Here is a 12,311-nt window from a genome sequence, read left to right as displayed (position 1 = left end):
ATCATGATCTCAGCCAAAGCTGGACCGTTAACCCACTGAGCCACCTAGGTGCCCCTAATACGCATTTTTAAATAAAGTTCATGCACTACCTAAAATCATCTCATATTCCACAAATAGTATGGGCAGAACATTTTGAGAAACAATGTATAATAGAAACTCTCCCTTTTCTGATCACTTATAGTATGTGCAACATACCAAGATTTCCTGGAACAAAATTTGGAATTCTCAGTTGAACAAAAATGTGAATTTAAAGTCAGCTACTGCTATCACTTTTCCTAGGCAATTCATGTAAAATGATAAAGGTTATTACTAATTAACTCAACCAGATATTTATGTTGGATTCAATAAAACAAATCAGTCATCATCTCTTAAAGGTGACCTTATTGGGAAAATAAGGGCTCTGAAATCAAGATCATAATGAGAGCCTGAAAACAAACAAAGCACAAATAAAATACTTAAAATACTCAAGCAATGGAATTGTGGTTGGAAAGTTTTAAAAAAGTGTATTTCCAATAATATTTGGAAAAAATAAACCCTTATTTTCCAATTGTAGCCTAAGATAACGGATTCAAAGATTGAGGGGAAGTCCCTGTTTCTGGATAGGGATGGAGGCTTCCCATCTCTAGTTGGACCTGAGATTTGTCTCCTCATGGCAACAGGTTACACTAGCAACTCTCAATATTTACCAAGTCTATATTGCAATAGCTTTACGGTATCATCATTATGGAGTACCATTATAAAGTAGTTTTATTCTGTAAGACACACTGCCAAAATTGGCTGATTTTGGTTTTCTTGGCAAGTTTTAAAAGCCTAAATGTGCAGGGATGGTACTTCAGGATGACCTAACTACGTAGTCCTGGGAATAAAACAATCTATCACTATTAGCAGTTAAGTGAGTTTTGTGGGCCTCCCTGAACACCTAATCACACTATCACCTTTAAAAAACTAAAATGAAATATGCATTTTTAGATGCCTATTATATTAGAAATGTTAGGCACATTTGAGGTACTCCGGTCATTCATAAGGTAGAAATCGTGTACCTATTACCTGCCACCAGGACCACGATCATAACTACTGCTAACTCACCCTTATTGAAAACCTGTCTGTGAGCTATTTTACTCTTTATATAATTTCATTAATCTTTATATGATTTATCTGATTTCATTAATCTGTAAAGTAATCCTACAATGAAGTAATATTAGACGGCACTGAGACTTGTAGAGACTAAAAGATTGACTGCATTCTTTTAACCAAAAGCAGATCTTTTTAACCAAAGCAGATTCTTTTTCACCAAAGCAGATCTACACAACTCATAAGTCAAGACTAATTGATATTCTTTGAAACAACTTTAGTGGCAACATTTCTGAATAAATTTAAAATACAAAGTTCAGTCCTTGGTATATATTAGGTGCTCAACACCCTTTAGCTTTCTAATCCTCTTTCAAATAGATTTAGCAAAGTGACACAGATGGTGGCTATGCCTTTGTGCATTTTTCTCATCGGGCTTGTGGTATCACTGAGAATTATTTAAAGTAGACAGAACTAGTGATTAATAAAGGGATTTGTGATTTGCTCAGGTCATATAGCTGGTAAATGATGAGGCCAGAATGAAAAAGGGAACTATGAATTGCAGATATAATGCTCTATTTTTCTATGAAAAGGGAGATCTCTTTCACACCCCTTAGAAGTTGGGGGTGAATTTTATTATCCTGTAAGAAACATAATGGGAGTTTTAGGACACACTTAGGACCATAGAGAATGGGAACAGAAAAAGAAATGACAAGTACAATAAATGAAAGGGATGATGATACAGTTTTAGGCATGTCAATCTGCTTGGAGAGACCACGATTTCAGGTGGAGTCTCTACAGCAGCAGCTTTGGAAATGAAAAATGGATTGTAAAAGTGTCTTACATTTCAACGAAGTGTTCAACATATATAAAATGGGATGGTTTTAAGAGTTTAACAGGATTAAACCAAGGATCATACCAAAATGACAGCTCCACTTAAAGGAATGAATTGTAAAGTCACAAAAGTTACTGAGAGAGGTCAAGCCACAGCAGGAATTTATTGCTAAAGGAATGATAAAGTGACATTTTCCAATAAAGGGAGATGAAGATCATTTTGAAAACTAAAATCAGAAGTTTATTCAGAGCTCTTGGGAAAGAGTCAAGAAGCATTATCAGAAACCTTTTTAAAGGCACAAAATATTTTATTTAATATATGACCCAACCGCTCAAAATGTCTGGAGTCTAGTTCAGAAATACAATTATGTATTAGGGAAACATCACTCTCATTTAATTCCTTTAACAGGGCTAGTTGTTAATTAGTTCCATGTTCCAAAAATTAACAGTATCTGAAAAACTGTGTAATTAGTAGGCACATAAACTAAGCCAAATATTTTGTTTTGAGATATAAAAACAAAAGATGGAAAGAATTTTAAAGGATGCAACTTATTAGTTATTGACATGCTATTGCATTTCTGTTCAAAGATTCAAACATTACCTCTTCACAAAGATCCCTCGGTAACTGTTCACTGACTTTTCAGACCTTGCATAACTTTTCATGATAACTTTTTTTTAGATGGCAGTTCTTACTCATGACATTAAAGCTCAAGGAGTTTTAGGTGCTAAGATAGATGCCTAAAGTGCCATTGTCACCAGTGAAATAATGAATGTGAGACGGGGTGTATGAACATGGCATAGAGCTTACAGGAGAGAACGGGTATATTCATGGGGGAAAAGTGAATTGACTTACTCAAGGCCACATTAGTCTTCAGGAGCACAAGGGCCACTAGTTGAATCTATTACATTTGAAAAGTAGATCATGACACTAAATCTCAAGAATTTCCCTTGCTGACTTGCCTTCCCTTTATCCTAATATCAGTTTTAAACTACACGAGGCTAGGACTGAAACAATCTGCAGGTCTCCTGTTTTTCTAATACACATACATACATATTCTTGTTAAAATGTGATGGTTTGTTGTCCTACTTCCTAAAAGGGACGTGCAAAGAATTTTGATGTACATTAAATTATTCATTTTCAGGATATTAGCAGAAAATAAAGATGGGATCATTTAAAACCAAAAATCAAAGTTACAGATTTTTGGAGAAGGGTGATAGGGGATCAAAATAATATCATAGTTGACCCTTGAGCAACATGGGTTTGAACTGCATGGGTCCAGTTTTATCCGGAATTTTTTTCCTATAAATACAGTACAGTACAGTACTATAAAGGTATCTTCTCTTCCTGATTTTCTTAATAGCATTTTATTTTCTCTAGCTTCCTTTATTGTACGAATACAGTATATAAAACTTATACAAAATGTGTGTTAATCAACTGTTTATGTTATTGGTAAGGCTTCCTGTCAATAGTCATCTATTAGTAACTAAGTTTTGGGGGGTCAAATATTATACACCAATTTTCATCTGTGCTAAGGGTAGGTGCCCTTAACTCCTGCATTGTTCAAGAGTCAATACAGTTGACATGTTTTAGGCCAAGTGGGTCACTTTTAGTTACCATGTTCAAGTAGTTGATAAAATGTTTTTGTCAGAGAACAGCAGGTATCTTTGGAGCATCACCTCTAGAAGAATGAGGGATAACAATTCATATTTTCACAAGTGTCAAAATACAGACTTTGATCATTAGTATCAAAAAAAAGCACTTGATTTTTGTATTCTATAGTTTTCTTTTTTCCCTTAGATTCACTCTATGTTTGATAATAAATATCCTTAATGATCTGTGCTACCAACATTGTTAGAGTATTCAATAACACACAGAAAGTGTTTCAGATTAGATTAAGAATATTTTAAAAACACCTTTGTCACCTAACAAAGGCAATTTTCTTTTAGACAGGAGAAAGTACAAAAGTTGAAGAAGAAATTTTACTCCAAAGTGTTAAAAAGAAAACCTCGGGCCCCAAAAGTCATCACTGAAGACCCCAAGTTACTTAACCAAGACTTAAAAGCTAACCAAATTGCAGTTTCAAACCCCTCAGGCACGTAAACTTTAACCAGTCAATGTAGGAATTTCCTGGTCGATACTATGAACTTTACTGATATACCTCTTCAGTTCTCCTCAGGAGGGTGACTTTGCCTAAAATGGATTCTTTGCTAATAACTTTCTTTTTTCTGTCCCCTCTCCATCTTTAAAAAATCTTTCTTTTTCTGTAGACCTCTGGATCCCCCCTCTATTTGCTAGATGAGATGATGCCTGATTCATGAATTGATTGATAAATCCAATTAGATCCTGAAAATTTCCTCCATTGAACTTTTGCTATTTAAAATCTTTTTTGATACACAGACAGAGCTAATATCTGTGCAAACTTCCTGGTGCTGTTATTTTTCTTAATGGGACACAACTACGTAATATGCTGGGATAACCAACTGAAGGTCCTGGCAAGACCCCATGCAGTCTTACATATGGCTCAGTGAGCTAGGGGAACCACCTGCAAAATGTGATTCTGGTGCCTGTCTGTCCTCATCTAATCAATGACTTTATTGACAATTCATCCCCTGTTTCTCCTGTATCTTTTAATTTTCTGTCTCTATGGCATCCTGCCATCAGCATGTCAACACACTGACAGCTTGTACCTTTAAAAATAAACAAAACAAAAGCTTCCTTGGGAACCACTTTTTACCCAGCCTCCCAAACATATTGTATTCCCTTTTATAGCCAAACCCCAAAGAAGAATGCTCCATCTTCATTGTTGTCATCTCCCAGCCTATCCTTAGTCCCTTCCCATTCCCCTCCTCTCAGACTTCGGTACCTCCTCACTTCACACAATTGAACCTGTTTCAGTGGCCACTGCTTCTCAGGCCTTTTTACATTTTCTTTGTAATATTTTAACCTAGACTCCTTTCTTTACCCTCTTCCTCCCCTCTTTCTTTCCCTCCCCCCTCCCTTCCATGCTGACATGGAGGTCACATTCAGTACCTTTCCATGGATTAATAAAGCATAATTTATATCTCAGGCACTAATCTACTTTCTAAGCTTTGAACTTAAATATCTTAATACTTATCAACATCTTCATTAAAAAAATATTTTCCTTTGATACACATGCACTCATCTTACCGTTATGTAGTAGTCAATATAAAATGACTTTATCTTTCCAATACTTCCAAAAATAACATGTTGTCTGACAACCATAGAGTATATTAATAAGTAGAATAAGATGGTTAATAGAAATGGAGTAGTTTCACAAAGTCTGAATTACATATTTTTCATATTAAAATACATATCTTCTGCTTGGCTTATGGAATGTTTTCTCACTGATATAAAAGGTAAAAGATTTTTCAGCATAATTTTATGCAGTTTGTTATAGAGTTTTGTAGTATGGGAAAGATAGTACCTGTCAAGTCATGTCCACAAAATTGAATTATACTAAAAGAGGTGTAAGTTCTCTTCCTAATTATAACAGCAATCTAATTCAAAACAAATCATATTTGCCACACAAGATAATATATATCCACACAAAATTTTATAATAAATCATCCTACAGGACTGTTGAAAGCCTGAGGTTTACTGATTTATTTTTTTTACCAATAGATTGGATATTGTCCCTGTTTTGTAGCAATAGAAACAAAAATAATCTGGCTTTTTCTTAATAGTAGGACACAATTGGGTTCATCACTTTGATATAGTGCAAATAATATCATCATGTGACTTTGACATCGATGCTTCTACGTAGTTTTCAATGAAGTCAAAACAGACCATCACAATGACAGACTCAGAGATAACCATTTGGCTTTTATCAAATTTTGCTCTATACCATTGAGAAATTAAGTAACAAAGTATGCAGTATTGTCAATGGTATATGGGACAATGCTATTTAAAGGTTCCATTTTTTGTAATAAAAACAGGCATATGAAATTTCATTATTTCATATAATAAAATATATATGACCATAATAAAGATTATTTGGGCAATAAGATATAAAAAAGTTTTCATTTATTTCCATATAATCATTATTTCAATTTCTAACATACCATAGGCACTATACTATATTATATTAGGCTTGCATTGATAAAATAACTTACCATTTTTTATTCTCCACATCTTTCTCTCAATCTGAATTCTGACTTTCTACTCCTATCTTGCTCATCTCCTTATAAAACTTTACCACTTTCATACTCCATGAAGTAGTTCTTTGAATTCATTTCTTACAACACTGGACATATTATAAAATCCTGAGGACAAAATCTGTTTCCAATTCATATTTGCATATATTCTATGACTCTTATTTTATCTTGGAGAACTTAGGACTTCATAGTTGTATCAGTTAGTTTTTGCTGCATGACAAAACACTCCCCCATAATAAATGGCTTATTAAAAAATTATTCAGCTCATTATTTGGGGGGTTGGGAGTTAGGACTTAGTTAAGCTTGGTGGTTACTCCAGTCCCTGCTGAACTTAAACATCTGCAATCAGTTGTTTGAGCAGCCATTCCAGTTTTGACTAGACTCTTTAACAGAGCTTGGCAGATTAGTATCTGACCCACGTTGCCATTGATCCATGCAGCAACCTATCCTAGGTTAGATCTCAGGATTCCAACAGAGAGACCAGAAGTTTGTGAGGTATCTGGTGAACTAACTCCCAAACTAATACAACACTAGCTCATTCTCCTGTCCAAAGCAAATTTTCCCAGATTCAAGAAGTTGGAAAACAGACTCAGTTTTTCTAAGTAGGATGTGGGGAGTCATGTTGCAAGGGCATGAATAAAGGGAGGAGAAGAGTTTATGGTTATTTCTGCAATTTGCTGCAATAGTCTTAGTTTTCAAAATAGCATGTCTATTTTTCCATTTATTTTCAAAATAGAAAGTTCTTTCTCTTTCTTGAGTATAATTGAAACACGGTGTTACATTAGTTTCAGGTGTACAACTTAGTGATTTGACAAGTTTATACATTATGCTCTGTTCACAAGTTTATCTACCATCTGTCCCATTACACCACTATTACAGTATCACCAACTATAGTCCTTATGCTTCAAAATAGTTCTTTTTAAAATTAGGATTTACTACTCTAAAAGCTACTTAACATTTAATGTGGGAATAACTGAGTCATGCACTGGAAGAGCTAGATGGAAAACATAATGCGTTTACTAAACCCTCATTTTGAGAAGAAAGCTGGTGTCTAGAGAACTCGCATGACTTGCCTACCATCAACAGCTGAACCCCCTCCCCCAGAAGCCAGTCTTGACAACTATTCCAGTTCATTTTTTAGCAATCCACACTACAGACATGCTAATACTAGGAATTAATGCTAATATTTATTTTCAGTTAGAAATATTTCAAACTATATTTATTATAATGCAAACATTTATCATTGTGACCATAGCTGGAATTTATTCATAATTGACCTGTTTGATGGGCTTTTTAAGAATTAATTATTCCCAGGGATCCCCACTTTACATACTTGCTTTGAAACCAACTTCTGTTGTCCTCATTCAAATTTTTCAAGTATGTGTATTAAACATTCAGATACAAGCTGCTAAACAGACACATCAGTGCTGTTTGATTTAAATGGCCCTAATTAAGGCACTGAGAAATAGTTAACATGCTATATACTGAAATCATATAGAATAAAAGACATCATGTAAAAATTACAAATTTTATAAATAAAAGGCTATTAATTGCTTCCCTTATTCATCACATATAATGAAGGTTTCAATGATCTCTTTTCTATGAATTCTGTCAAAATTGGACTCAGATGATGCCAACCAAAAACAAAGAAATATGGGAAATTTCTAAACAAATTGACATGTCTTCATGAGTAACTTTTCAGAATATAGTATTTTTATTTTTTTTTTATTTTTTAATGTTTGTTTATTTTTGAGAGAGAGAGAGGGAGCGAGAGGGAGCACGAGTAGTGGAGAGCCAAAGAGACAGTGAGACACAGAATCCAAAGCAGGCTGCGGGCTCTGAGTTTTAAGCACAGAGCCCGACACAGGGTTTGAACTCATGAACTGCAAGACCATAACCTGAGCCAAAGTTGGATGCTTAACAGACTGAGCCACCCAGGTGCCCCTCCAGAGTATGGTATTTAAAATAACATATCTAAAGTAAGGAAGAGTTATAGCACTGAGGTCAATTAGAGAGATAAAAAAAGATAGCACTAGGTTAAAATGTACTAAATCTCCTATTTGGAGCTTTCTGGAAATACCAAAGTAGGAAAAATCCACGAGATCTGCTTATTGCTGGTAAATTACTAGGAGGGATAGTTTTGGCCACTTATTCATTCTTTCTTTTCATTCATGTTTTCACTTTTCCTACCCCAAATTAATCATTATATTCAACAATGGCCTGTGTGCAAGCCATTTGAATGTCAAGCACTAATAAATAAATGTGAAAGTGCACAATAGATATCAAATACATTAATTCGAGGATAGTATATACTTATAAAAGATGATTATTATACTACCAATTTATTTGTTGAGAGCTGGCCAAGACTCAACTTTGAGGGTAGGAGCCAAGTTGGTCTTTCTCCATGCTGAATCCCTAGTGCTGAAAAACAGCAGCCAGGTCGTGGCTCACAGGAGACAATGAAAAAAGGCTTACTACATTAATAAGTGATATGACTAACACTAAGTTAAAATCATTCAGGATTACAACATACCACTTAACTCTTAGTGTAGGAACTGGATTAAATCAATGAATTAAATATGTTTATATCATGATAACAAAAATCAGCCCAAAAGTAATTTCTTCTTTATTGTCACAAATCACACTCAACACTGAAAATATGATCATGAAATGTATGAAAATCAAATTTCTTGAGTTACTACTGAAGGTAGGAATTATTAGAGCTATAACTGAGAACAAGAGTATATTCTATTTTACAAATATTACTATCTTTCATCTATTTTTTTCTCTATGATAGTCTGCATAGTCATTTAATTTTGATGAGTATATTTATCAAAATGAAATAAACTCAAATTTAACAGAACAAGTAAATCCTGACCCTTTAATTATGTGAGTTGACTGTTAGTTTGTTACATTAGCTTTCTCACCCATATTTAGGATGTATTGCTCTCATGTACTAAACAAGGAAATACCTTGGTATGTTTGGATCACTTAAAGTTATGTAGACTTTTTCCATTTTATCAAAAAATTATTCGAAATTTTAGAAAATCAACTTCAAAGAGGTTCCAAACACACCTGAATAAAAGGACAAATGCACTGAAGATAATATAAAGAAAATAAATTAAATCCAAGCACAAATCTCTAGAGAAATTACCAAAGAAATGCAGCATATCCAAACAGGTGAGAGTGAGAAAATAAATATTATAACTGCAATTAAAAATAGAGTATTTAATGGACTGTAAAGGGAGGTGGGAATTAACTGGCTGATAGGTTTCAAACTGCTGAGCTAAATCTATAATATCTGTTTGCCTTGCTATAATTTAGAGTCTACAGTTGCCTGGAGGTCACCTTTGAGGAAGCAGAGAAAATCAATACATTTCACTATAAGTTAAGTAGTATCATTTACCTCTATTAAATAAGGCTTTGATGAAAAAACACACCGAACAACAAAACAACCAAGACCAGCAGTGAATTTTCTGGTTTGTGAAAGGACATTCCCTGTATTATTCTTCCTAGTTATCAAAAGTTTCTGACATCCCCTGACATGTCATAGGGATGAGCTCAGCAAGGCTTTTGGTTTAGAGTGCTAACATTAGGATGGGATTTCCAGGAGTAGAAATGGTTAGCCATGGTCTAGGACTAGAACATCTCAAAGTATTCACTCCAAGTTCTGTCCTAGGAAATTGTGAGAATCAGAGAAGTGGGAATTTAACAAGAGTATCAGTAGGAATGGGCACACCATGAGTAACGAAAGATTAGGTCAAAATGATGGAGAAGCCAGGTAGATCTTATGTAAGAGTCAAGAGTGGTGATTAATAATATGTCAATTATTTGGATTTAACTGAGCTCTTAAAACAAGGCAGCCATCATGCAAAACTGGGCAAATAGGATAATGAACAAAGTAGACATGCTACCTCTGTACAAGTGTTCACTATTATGTCAAGGAAACTCACACTGCTCCCTGAAAAATTTGGATCACCACATAATATGATATTGAAATGCTGAATTACACTCACATCCTAGCAAAGAGCTTCATTATAGAACTCTTGCTTCTACTTCTCTTGCTTCTACTTAGAGTCTTGCTACCTCCTTTAAAAATGCTAATGTGGGCCGCCTGGGTGGCTCAGTCAGTTAAGCCTCAGACTCTTGGTTTTGGCTCAGGTTATGATCTCATGGTTCATGAGTTCAAGCCCCGCATCAGGTTCTACACTAACAGCAGGAAGTCTAATCAGGATTCTCTCACTCCCTCTCTATGTGCCCCTCTTCAGTGTTGCACGCTCTCTCTCCCCCTCTCTCTCTCCCTCTCAAAAATAAATAAATAAGCTTTAAAAAAAAAAAGAAAGAAAACAGAAATTTCTGTTGCTTAGGTGTGTTTTCTTTAGAGATGATTAATGCAATCTTTTCAATATTTTTATTCTCAAACTGAAAGGAAAAGATGTGTGTATCTTGCCATAGTGTGATCAATTGTGTTTCCATGCTGTGCACACCTAATTCCAAGAACAAAAAATAAATGTTTGCAAAAGATAAAACAAATATGAAACTTGGCACCCTGAGAGTATGACATCATAAAAATAATTAACAAGTAAAATATACCCAGTTGTGGAAGAAGAAAATATGGAGTAGGATTTTCATGCTCAGGATTAGTTAGAAGTCTCGAGACTGCTCCCTCCCCAAGGATGGCATGCATAGCTCCCTGTCAGCATCATTCACTAATATGAGCCTCACAGATTGTAATCCTCCAGGTGAGACCACACATCTCTTTATAGCAAAATTCGTGCATTTAGCAGCAAAGCAATAGCACATTCTTTGGGAAGGCTGTATAATTAGCAATTCCTTCAAGTGTCAGAAACCAATCACATCACTGTATATGTGTTATAGGAAAGCCAGAGAAGTTATCATAAATATTTGTGGAAAGACAAAGTAACTCAAGTAGAAAACGTTCAGTAACTCTCAGGTCATGCTCACTGAATACAGACATGAAGCTACCAGAGTCGTTGTTCGTAAGGTTGTGCTGGAAAAGGTTAAAGTCAAACTTTATAAAAGACCCCAGAAATTAAGAAACTAGTTTTCTCAGAGCCAATAAAAGACACTAGTTTTTTTTTTAAATAAGAGGACTGATAAATTCGACTAAAATGTATTAAGATAAGCAAAATAAAAAGACAAACAATAAGGTGAAAAAAATTGTTTGCCACTTGTATCACTGACAAAGGATTGATATCCCCAATACATAAAGAAGCAGAGAAGAAAGACTAAGGGAAAAAAGTGCCAATAATGCCACAGAAAAACTGGGCAGTTCAAATGAAAACATGAATGCCTCCAACCATTTGGAAAGATGTTCAACTTGACTCATTAAAAAAAGAAATGCAAATTAATACTTTGCTAAGATTACTTTTCCCACCTATCAGACTGGCAAAATTCCAGAAGCTTGATAATACACTCTGTGCAAAAAGTGTGGACAAATAGACCTCTCCTACATTGCTGATAAAATACAAAATTCTAGAACTCTTGCAGAAAGAAACTTGGCTACACCTAGATGACATATTCATTTACTACTTAGTGAAACACATTTCTAGAAATCTATCCAAAGCAGAGTCACAACATATTAAAAAGACATATGAACAAGGCTATTAACTGTAACAAATACGTAAATAAGAGACTAACCAAACAGTATACTGTGCACCTAAGAAAGAAATGAAGAATACAATTTTAAATATGAACATATCCTTTAGCATATATTGTTAAGTAAAAATAAATCCAGGTGGAGTATGCATGTATTCCATGCTACTGCAAGCATGGACTATCTTTGGATTTCAAGAAAAGGCAATTAAAAAAAAGCTGTAAAATAAAAGAGTTACATTTAAGGAAAGGGAGAGCGAAAGATGAGAAACAGATAGGAGTCAGACTTATATGTATAGATCTTGTTGAGTAGATTGATTCTGGAACTGTTATACACAATGTACATCCTTGTTTTACAATAATTTTTAAAAATCCTAAAAATTAAAAGTGGCATGAAAACATGATGTTATTACACAAAGGCTGGCATAACCACATTGAAGGAAATTGTTTCATTTTTCTGCACATCTCTAGTGGGTGATAGTCCTCTGAATATAAAGGACTGTAAGTAAGTAAGTCAATGAACCAAAGTCTTTTCAGTCATATTTTGGTAATAATGTTGATACTATTATATGTGATATGGCATAAAGAAAATTCACATTTTACCATGATTAAACAGC

Source organism: Lynx rufus, unplaced genomic scaffold, assembly GCF_022079265.1.
Source record: "Lynx rufus isolate CCGP_SWC_20201006 ecotype Redwood Valley unplaced genomic scaffold, mLynRuf1.p SCAF_16, whole genome shotgun sequence".
Classification (NCBI taxonomy): Eukaryota; Metazoa; Chordata; class Mammalia; order Carnivora; family Felidae; genus Lynx; species Lynx rufus.
This window is presented reverse-complemented; position numbering follows the sequence as displayed.